The sequence below is a fragment of the Bos indicus genome, chromosome 27 (assembly GCF_029378745.1).
Source record: "Bos indicus isolate NIAB-ARS_2022 breed Sahiwal x Tharparkar chromosome 27, NIAB-ARS_B.indTharparkar_mat_pri_1.0, whole genome shotgun sequence".
In the NCBI taxonomy this organism is placed as follows: domain Eukaryota; kingdom Metazoa; phylum Chordata; class Mammalia; order Artiodactyla; family Bovidae; genus Bos; species Bos indicus.
In genome coordinates this window covers 6490411-6499399 of record NC_091786.1, presented here as the reverse complement: position 1 = coordinate 6499399, position 8989 = coordinate 6490411, and the positions used below count along the sequence as shown (strand labels likewise).

Here is an 8989-nt window from a genome sequence, read left to right as displayed (position 1 = left end):
TAACAGGTTTGCTTTCCTGGGGCTCAGTGCTAAAGACTCTGCCTGCCAATGCAGGAGACACAGGAGATGTGGGCTTGATCCCTGGGTCAGAAAGATCTCCTGAAAAAGGAAAGGACAACCGATTCCAGTATCCTGCCTGGAAAGTCACATGGATCCAGTCCATGGGGTCACAAGAGACAGACATGATTCAGCAACTAAACCCCACCACCAACAAATGAGGTTGTGGAGAACATCCATTTCAACAGTCACAGGAGCAGAGACTGAGACCTAGGAAAGGCAAGGCCTGTCCAGAGTTAATCAGCTAACGAGTGGTGTGACCAGACTTCCAACTGAAATCTTCCCATCCAGTTCATGACCTCATGCACTCAGAAAGACCCCACAGGACCCGAATGAGCAGTGTCTCTTTTTAAACAGGACTCAGCTGTGGGGAGTGTCTTGTGTTGCTGAGGATGCTCCGATGCTGAAACTAGAGTCTGCAGCAGTGTTTCTTCCAACTCTTGCATTCTCCAGACATGATGATGCACCCATGGGTGTTCTGATACTTGCAGGCACCACCCATTTTCTCACATTCAAGGTTTTTCCTTTTTCTTTTCCCTATAAAGGAGGGGAGGTGAAAAATAAACAATAAATAAGGCATGTGTAACTAAAGCTACCAGAATTCATCTTATATAGCAAGGAAATCCAAATTACAGTCCACAGGGACACAACTGGCACTCTCCTTGGTTTGGTGTGACCTATAAGCTTAGAATGTTTTTCCACATTTTTGTAAAATTATAGTAAGAACTGAGAAGGGGCCTTAAATTGTTCTATAGGAAGGTGATTGTGCTCATTCATTTAAACAGTGTCTATGGGGCTTCCCTCAGTCTTCACTGATGGCTAAGCTGGTAAGAATCCGCCTATCAATGGAGGAGACAAGGAGATGCAAGTTTGATCCCTGAGTCAGAAAGATCCCCTGGAGAAGGGAATGGCAACCCACTCTGGTATGCATGCCTGGAGAATCCCATGGACAGAGGAGCCTGGTGGGCGTCAGTCCATGGGGTCGCAAAGAATGGACCACAACCAAGTGACTAAACAACTAGATCTGTTTGATTAATGAATTATGAGCGGAACTGACATTTCCCTTCAGGGTTAGGGCCCTTAATCGCCAGCACAAGGGTCCTGAGAGTGCTTTGCTTGGACACAGGAACAGCAGCACCCACATTGGTGGCTGCTCCTTGGGGGTGGGGGTCGGATCAGAGCACCCAGGCCCTCCTGGGTTGGCCTCATTTGAACAAGAATTAACTTTGGCTCTTTGAAGAAGCTAAGACCTGGAGGCACTGTCACCACAGCACAGCCTGCAGCATGCTATAACCTGAGGAGGGCTGCAGGGAAAATTCAGGACACCCAGTTTAGATTGGATTGCAGGTGAGCAACACATAACCTTGTAAGATAAGTATGTCCGGAGTGATACACAGATCACACTTGAGCTAAAGTATTTGTTGATTTCATGTAATTCAGTAAGTACATTAGTTTTCTGGGATTGTTGAATATTTAATAAAACAAGGTCTTTGGAGTCAAACCCACTTGGACTTGAGTTAAAGTGCTCCTTACATTCAATCTGCACTTCTTTGAACAAATTACTTCATTTCTTAATCCAATCTTGTAAAATGGCCTACCTCATAAATATTGCTAAGGAGGAATATATTTGGGATAAGACATGAAAAGTTTCATTGTTTTAGTTAAAGAGGAACTTCAGTTCAGGCGCTCAGTTGTGTCTGATTCTTTGTGACCCCAAGAATAGCAACACACCAGCCCTCCTTGTCCATCACCAACTCCCAGAATTCACTCAAACTCATGTCCATCAAGTAGGTGATGCCATCCAGCCATCTCATCCTCTCTCGTCCTCTTCTCCTCCTGCCCCCAATCCCTCCCAGCATCAAGTTCTTTTCTAATGAGTCAGCTCTTCACATAAGGTGGCCAAAGTATTGGAGCTTCAGCTTCAGCATCAGTCCTTCTAATGAACACCCAGGACTGATCTCGTTTAGGATGGACTGGTTGGATCTCCTTACAGTCCAAGGGACTCTCAAGAATCTTCTCCAACCCCACAGTTCAAAAGCATGAATTCTTCGGCACACAGCTTTCTTCACAGTCCAACTCTCACATCCATACATGACCACTGGTAAAACCATAGCCTTGAGTAGACGGCCTTTGTTGGCAAAGTAATATCTCTGATTTTCAGTATACTGTCTAGGTTGGTCATAACTTTCCTTCCAAGGAGTAAGCTTCTTTTAATTTCATGGTTGCAGCCACAACCTGCAGTGACTTTCAAACCCCCCAAAATTAAGTCTGGCACTGTTTCCACTGTTTCCCCATCAATTTGCCAGGAAGTGTTGGAACCAGATACCATGATCTTAGTTTTCCAAATGTTGAGGTTTAAGCCAAGTTTTTCACTTTCCTCTTTCACTTTTATCAAGAGGCTTTTTAGTTCCTCTTCACTTTCTCCCATAAGGATGATGTCATCTGCATATCTGAGGTTATTGATATTTCTCCCGGCAATCTTGATTCCAGCTTGTGTTTCTTCCAGCCCAGTATTTCTCATGATGTACTCTGCATATAAGTTAAATAAGCAGGGTGACAATAGACAGCCTTACGTACTCTTTTTCGTATTTGGTACCATTCTGTTGTTCCATGTCCAGTTCTAACTGTTGCTTCCTGACCTGCATACAGGTTTCTCAAGAGGCTGATCACGTGGTCTGGTATTCCCATCTCTTTCAGAATTTTCCACAGTTTATTGTGATCCATACAGTCAAAGGCTTTGGCATAGTCAAGAAAGCAGAAATAGATGTTTTTCTGAAACTCTTTTGCTTTTCGATGATCCAGCGTTTGTTGGCAATTTGATCTCTGGTTCCTCTGCCTTTTCTAAAACCAGCTTTAGCGTCTGAATGTTCACGGTTCGTGTACTGCTGAAGCCTGGCTTGGAGAATTTTGAGCATTACCTTACTGGCAGGTGAGATGAGTGCAATTGTGTGTTCGTTTGAGCATTCTTTAGCATTGCCTTTCTTTGGGATTGGAAGTGGTCAACATGATTTGCCATTATTATTGGTGTTACTGTTAGCCACATGGAAATGATTTGTAAGCCGCAAAGTCCCCAGTAAATCTTTTCTATCACCAATTACACTTTATGGTTTTAACACCAACTAGTTAAGGGCAATCATGGGAGGCTATTTTTCACTTCTTGAAGCTTCTCTTTCATTATTTGTAAAATGGAGCATGTCGCATATGCTATGCTTCTCTCAGATTTGATATTATTCCGTTTAGCACCTCACTGGATGATGAATCAACTTGACCTTCCCTACTCTAGGCTCCACAGTCATCCACCATATCACCCGACCAGTTGCATCTGCCACTTACTTGATGTTGTCTGGATAAGACACACAAGTAAGAGGAAGAGAAGGTACAGTAGCTTCATAATGGGAAAGGAGTTTTCAGAATTCCAAGTAGAACCTGTGGCTGGTGGCACATCTGAATCGGGGCAGGCAATCTGGGAGAGAGTTTGAAAACTTCAGCTGGAAAGAAAGCACTTTTTTCCAACCAGAGATGTTCAGCGGGGCCTGGGCCTAATTTGAGGATGTTTCATCTATGAACACATGGTCCAAGTGTTTGCTTGTTGTAAAGGGAGAGGTTTGTAGGAAATCAGGGTTTCCACATTGATTCTCACTTCTACTTATGGCTCTTAGGTTTGGTGCATTTTTGGAGAAAAATCATTAAACAGTGAATTATGTTAGACAATTATTCATTTCTTTTTTTCACCTTTATTTCATGTCTCTGCATCTGTCCATTTCTCCTTTCAGATTAAACACCCTCAATCCATGGGTCGCAGAGTTGGACACGACTGATTGACTGAACAAAAACAACGCAACAGTATATAGCTTTTACAATGGAAAAATGAGAAGGAATTTTGGAAATTAGAAAGACCTTTTTTTAACTCTCAACATTTTTTTTTTTATGCTACCATTTACAGAGAGAATTGATCCATCCTAAGCAAGCTCTTGCATAGACCACAATCAGGTGAGGCTTTATGAGCTAGATTATTTTTAATACAGGTAATTCGTCAATGTACTCTTGAGTGAAAAGCACCAAAGGATACCAGTTAAGGGGCTTCCCAGGTGGCCCTAGTGACAAAGAGCCCACCTGCCAATGCAGGAGATGCAGTTTTGATCCCTGGGTTGGGAAGATGCCCTGGAGAAGGGAATGGCAACCCACTCCAGTATCCTTGCCTGGAGAATCCCATGGACAGAGGAGCCTGGTGGGCGACAGTCCATGGGGTCCCAAAGAGTGGACCACAACTGAGTGACTAAACAACTGGACCTTCTTGATTAATGAATTCTGTGGGGAACTGACGTTTCCCTTCAGGGCTGGGGCCCGTAATCGCCAGCATGAGAGTCCTAAGAGTGCTTTGATGGGGCAGAGGACCAGCAGCACCCACGGTGGTGGCTGCTCCTTGGGGGTGGGGGTCTGATCAGACCACCCAGGCCCTCCCTGGTTGGAGTCATTTGAGCGAGAATTAACTTTGGCTCTTGTGAGATGCTAAGATCTAGAGGCGCTGTCACCACAGCACAGCCTGGAGCATGCTGTCACCTGAGGATGGCTGCATGGAAAATGCAGGACACCCAGTTTAGCTTGGATTGCAGGTGAACAAGATGTAACCTTGTAGGATAAGTATGTCCTGAGTGATGCACAGATCACACTTGAGCTATAGGATTTGTTGATTTTATGTAATTCAGTAAGTACATTAGTTTTCTCGGATTGTTGAACATTTAATACAACTGAGTCAAACCCACTTGGGCTTGAGTTAAAATGCTCCCTACATTCAATCTGCACTCCTTTGAAGAAATTACTTAATTCCTTAATCCCATCTTGTAAAATGGCCTACCCCATAAATATTGCTATGAGGAATATATTTGGGATAAGGCATTAAAAGTTTCATTGTTTTAGTTAAACAGGAACTTCAGTTCAGCTCAGTTCAGGCACTCAGTCGTGTCTGACTCTTTGTGACCCCATGAATCGCAGCACGCCAGCCCTCCTTGTCCATCACCAACTCCCAGAGTTCACTCAAACTCATGTCCATCGATTCGGTGATGCCATCCAGCCATCTCATCCTCTGTCGCCCCCTTCTCCTCCTGCCCCCCATCCCTCCCAGCATCAAGGTCTTTTCCAATGAGTCAGTTCTTCGCATGAGGTGGCCAAAGTATTGGAGCTTCAGCTTCAGCATCAGTCTTTCCAAACAACACCCAGGACTGATGTCGTTTAGGATGGACTGGTTGGATCTCCTTGCAGTGCAAAGGACTCTCAAGAGTCTTCTGAACACTACAGTTCAAAAGCATCAATTCTTTAGCACTCAGCTTTCTTCACAGTCCAACTGTCACATCCATACACGGCCACTGGAAAAACCATAGCCTTGACTAGATGGATCTTTGTTGGCAAAGTAATATCTCTGCTTTTCAATATACTATCTAGGTTGGTCATAACTTTCCTTCCAAGGAGTAAGCCTCTTTTAATTTCATGGCTGCAGCCACCATCTGCAATAATTTTGGAGCCCGAAAAATAAAGTCTGGCACTTTTTCCACTGTTTCCTCATCTATTTGACATGAAGTTTTGGGACCTGATACCATGATCTTATTTTTCTGTATGTTGAGCTCTAAGCCAACTTTTTCACTCTCCTCTTTCACTTTCATCAAGTCTTATTAGTTCCTCTTCCCTTTGTGCCATAAAGATGGTGTCATCTGCATATCTGAGGTTATTGATATTTCTCCCAGCAGTCTTGATTCCAGCTTGTGCTTCTTTCCGCACTGCATTTCTCATGATGTACTCTGCACATAAGTTAAATAAGCAGGGTGGCAATAGACAGCCTTGACATACTCTTTTTCCTATTAGTAACCCTTCTGTTGTTCCATGTTCAGTTCTAACTGTTGCTTCCTGATCTACATACAGGTTTCTCAAGAAGGCGGTCACATGGTCTGGTATTCCCATCTCTTTCCGAATTTTCCACAGTTAATTGTGATCCACACAGTCAAAGGATTTGGTATAGTCAAGGAAACAGAAATAGATGTTTTTCTGTAACTCTCTTGCTTTTGCTATGATCCAGCAGATGTTGGCAATTTGATCTCTGGTTCCTCTCCTTTTTCTAAAACCAGCTTGAACGTCTGGAAGTTCACTGTTCATGTACTGCTGAAGCCTGGTTTGGAGAATTTTGGCCATTACTTTACTGGCGTGAGAGTAAATTGTGTGTTCTTTTGAGCATTCTTTGGCATTATCTTTTTTTGGGATTGGAAGTGGTCAACAAGATTTAGTATTATTATTAATGATACTGTTAGTCACATGGAAATGATTTGTAAGCTGTAAATTCCCCTGTAAATCTTTCCATCACCATTACAATTTATGGGTTTACCACCAACTAGTTAAGGGCAATCATGGGAGGCTATTTTTCACTTCTTTAAGCTTCTCTTTCATTATTTGTAAAATGGAGCATGTCCCATATGCTATGCTTCTCTCAGAGTGGATAATATTCCGTTAAGCACATCACTGGATGATGAATCAACATGACCTTCCATACTCCAGGCTCCAAGGTCATCCACCATATCACCCGACTTGTTACGTTTGCCACTTACCCGATGTTGTGTGGATAAGATGCACAAGTAAGAGGAAGAAAAGGTACAGTAGCTTCATGAGGAGAAAGGAGTTTTCGGAATTCCAAGTTGAACCAGTGTCTGGTGGCACACCTGAATCAGGGCAGGTGATCTGGGAGAGAGTTTGAAAACTTCAGCTGGAAAGAAAGTGCTTTTATCCCACCAGAGATGTTCACCTGGGCCTGGGCCTAATTTGAGGATGTTTCATGTATGGACACATGGTCCAAGTGTTTGCCTTTTGTAAAGGAAGAGGTTTGCAGGAAGTCAGGGTTCCTACACTGATTCTCACTTCTGCTTATGGCTCTGAGGTGGTGCATTTTTTGGAGAAAAATCATTAAACAGTGAATTCTGTTAGAAAATTATTCATTTCTTTTTTTCACCTTTATTTCATGTCTCTGCCTCTGTCCATTTCTCCTTTCAGAATATACACCCTCAATCCATGGGTCGCAAAGAGCTGGACACGACTGATTGACTGAACAACAACAATCCAACACACATACACCTTTCACAATCGAAACGGAATTTTGGAAATTAAAATTATCTTTTTTCACTCTCAACATGTTTTTTTTTTTTTTTTTTTTTTTGCTACCATTTACAGTGAGAATTGATCCATCCTAAGCAAGCTCTTGCATAGACAAGTGACTTAGCACACACGCCTACCAGGTAAATCATTGATATTTTTCTCCATGTCTTCCTTCTCTCCACTTGGTTTTACTTTACAGTGTTCATACCTCTCTTTTTCTTTATATGTAAATCTCCAAAGTAACAAGTCCTGTTTTATTATCTCACATTCTCAACACCTAGAACAGTGCCTGGCATTGAGCAGGTAGTCAAACATTTGTTTCTATGAATAGGTAGTAGTATGGAAGAGTCAACATATAGGTGAATGAATAAATGGATATGAATGGAGGGAATGAGGAAGGGAAGGAGAAAAGAAAGGAAGGCTTGGGCATAATCCTTAGGGTTTTGAGGGTCTGGAGAGAGCCCATTAACTTGCTTTATCCCAAAGTGTTCCTGAGCACAAGCACCGACTCACCCACTCCCAACCTAACAGGTCAAAGCAGGTCATAATACGTCATGGTCTCTAGCCTTCACTCACCCACCTCTCTTCCATCTTATGTGATCTATATGTACGGATGTTTTTCTCTCTGTCCTGAGGCAACTTAGCAATAAAATGTTTTCACTTTTAATCTTTTGATCTGCATTTGAATCTTTCACTAAGTGGAGATTTATTTTAGTTTAGTGACATCAACCTAAAAATAGAGTAAGTGTTTGTAGCAAGCTGTTTAAATAAGTCTTACTTAATTCTACAGAATAGCTGTGAGGGTTTTACTTCCTTGGCCCCAGCAACAGTACTTTTATAGTAATGGAAAAGAAAGTATAGCCTACAGGCAATTGGCCACAATTGTACTTTTATACTGAAAGTTATCCTTTACACTGACTCCCTAAATGTTACACATCTAGTCCCACGCTTTCTTTAACCACAAATGTCTTTCTCTCTCTCCTGGAAACCTACCTTGCAGTTAGCTCCTCTGCCCTTCTCAGGTAGACTGTGGCAGAGACACCTGGGAGCCCCTGTGCATGGCTACATGATAAGAGGCCGGGTCAACAAAGGGCGGAGGAAGGAGTGAATGAGGTCACACAGGATGCCTCCTGATCCCCGTTGGCAGGAGTCATCCTGGCGGAGAGGTGGGGAACCAGCCAGACTCGATGACATTGTTGCCACGGAAATCTTGGTTTTCTCTGCCCACTGGAGTCAAATTAAATTTGTAGAGACAGAGTTTGGGGCAAGCAGAAAGATGGATTTAACCCTTAAGCTGGCAGAAGGGAGAACACAATAGGTTCCTGCCTCAAGGAGACTGTCTCCCCTCCATCGGGAATCCAGGGGATCAAACAGGCGGGGCTCACAGTCAGGGTTTGGAGATATGGGATAAAAGGTGTAGGGGTCCTGAATTCTCTCTTTTTGCACTGTTTGGAAACAGTCACTAGGCCAGGGTCAGGTAGCTAGGTATTTGGATCTGGCAGTTGGTCCTGGTGCTTGGGTCCATTGTCCTTTGGGGATTTTCTGGTGACTTTCTTCCTGTAATACAAAAGGGGGAAAGCAAACCACTATGGGGTGGCTTCCAAAGAGAGTGCACCATAAAGTTAAGCATCAACATGAGGTTAAAATAGAGTAAAGAGAGGTACCAAACTACAAGGGGAGGTTTATGATGCCATAAAGTTAAGTATCAGGATGTGACTAGAATAAGTTAAGGAATAATAGATGCAGAGTGTGGCTCCTGCAGAATTAGAGGGCAACTGGTACAGATGTAGTTTGCATAATA

General features: G+C 43.1%; 1 long non-coding RNA gene across 1 annotated transcript; it reads right to left on the bottom strand.

The window, feature by feature from the left end:
- Positions 1-8221, bottom strand: LOC139180180 (uncharacterized). The gene is made up of 3 exons (XR_011564483.1): positions 8182-8221; positions 6648-6777; positions 1-594 (listed from the first exon to the last, which is right to left on the bottom strand). It is a non-coding gene; the product is annotated as an uncharacterized lncRNA (long non-coding RNA).
- Positions 8222-8989: the final 768 nt, after the last annotated feature.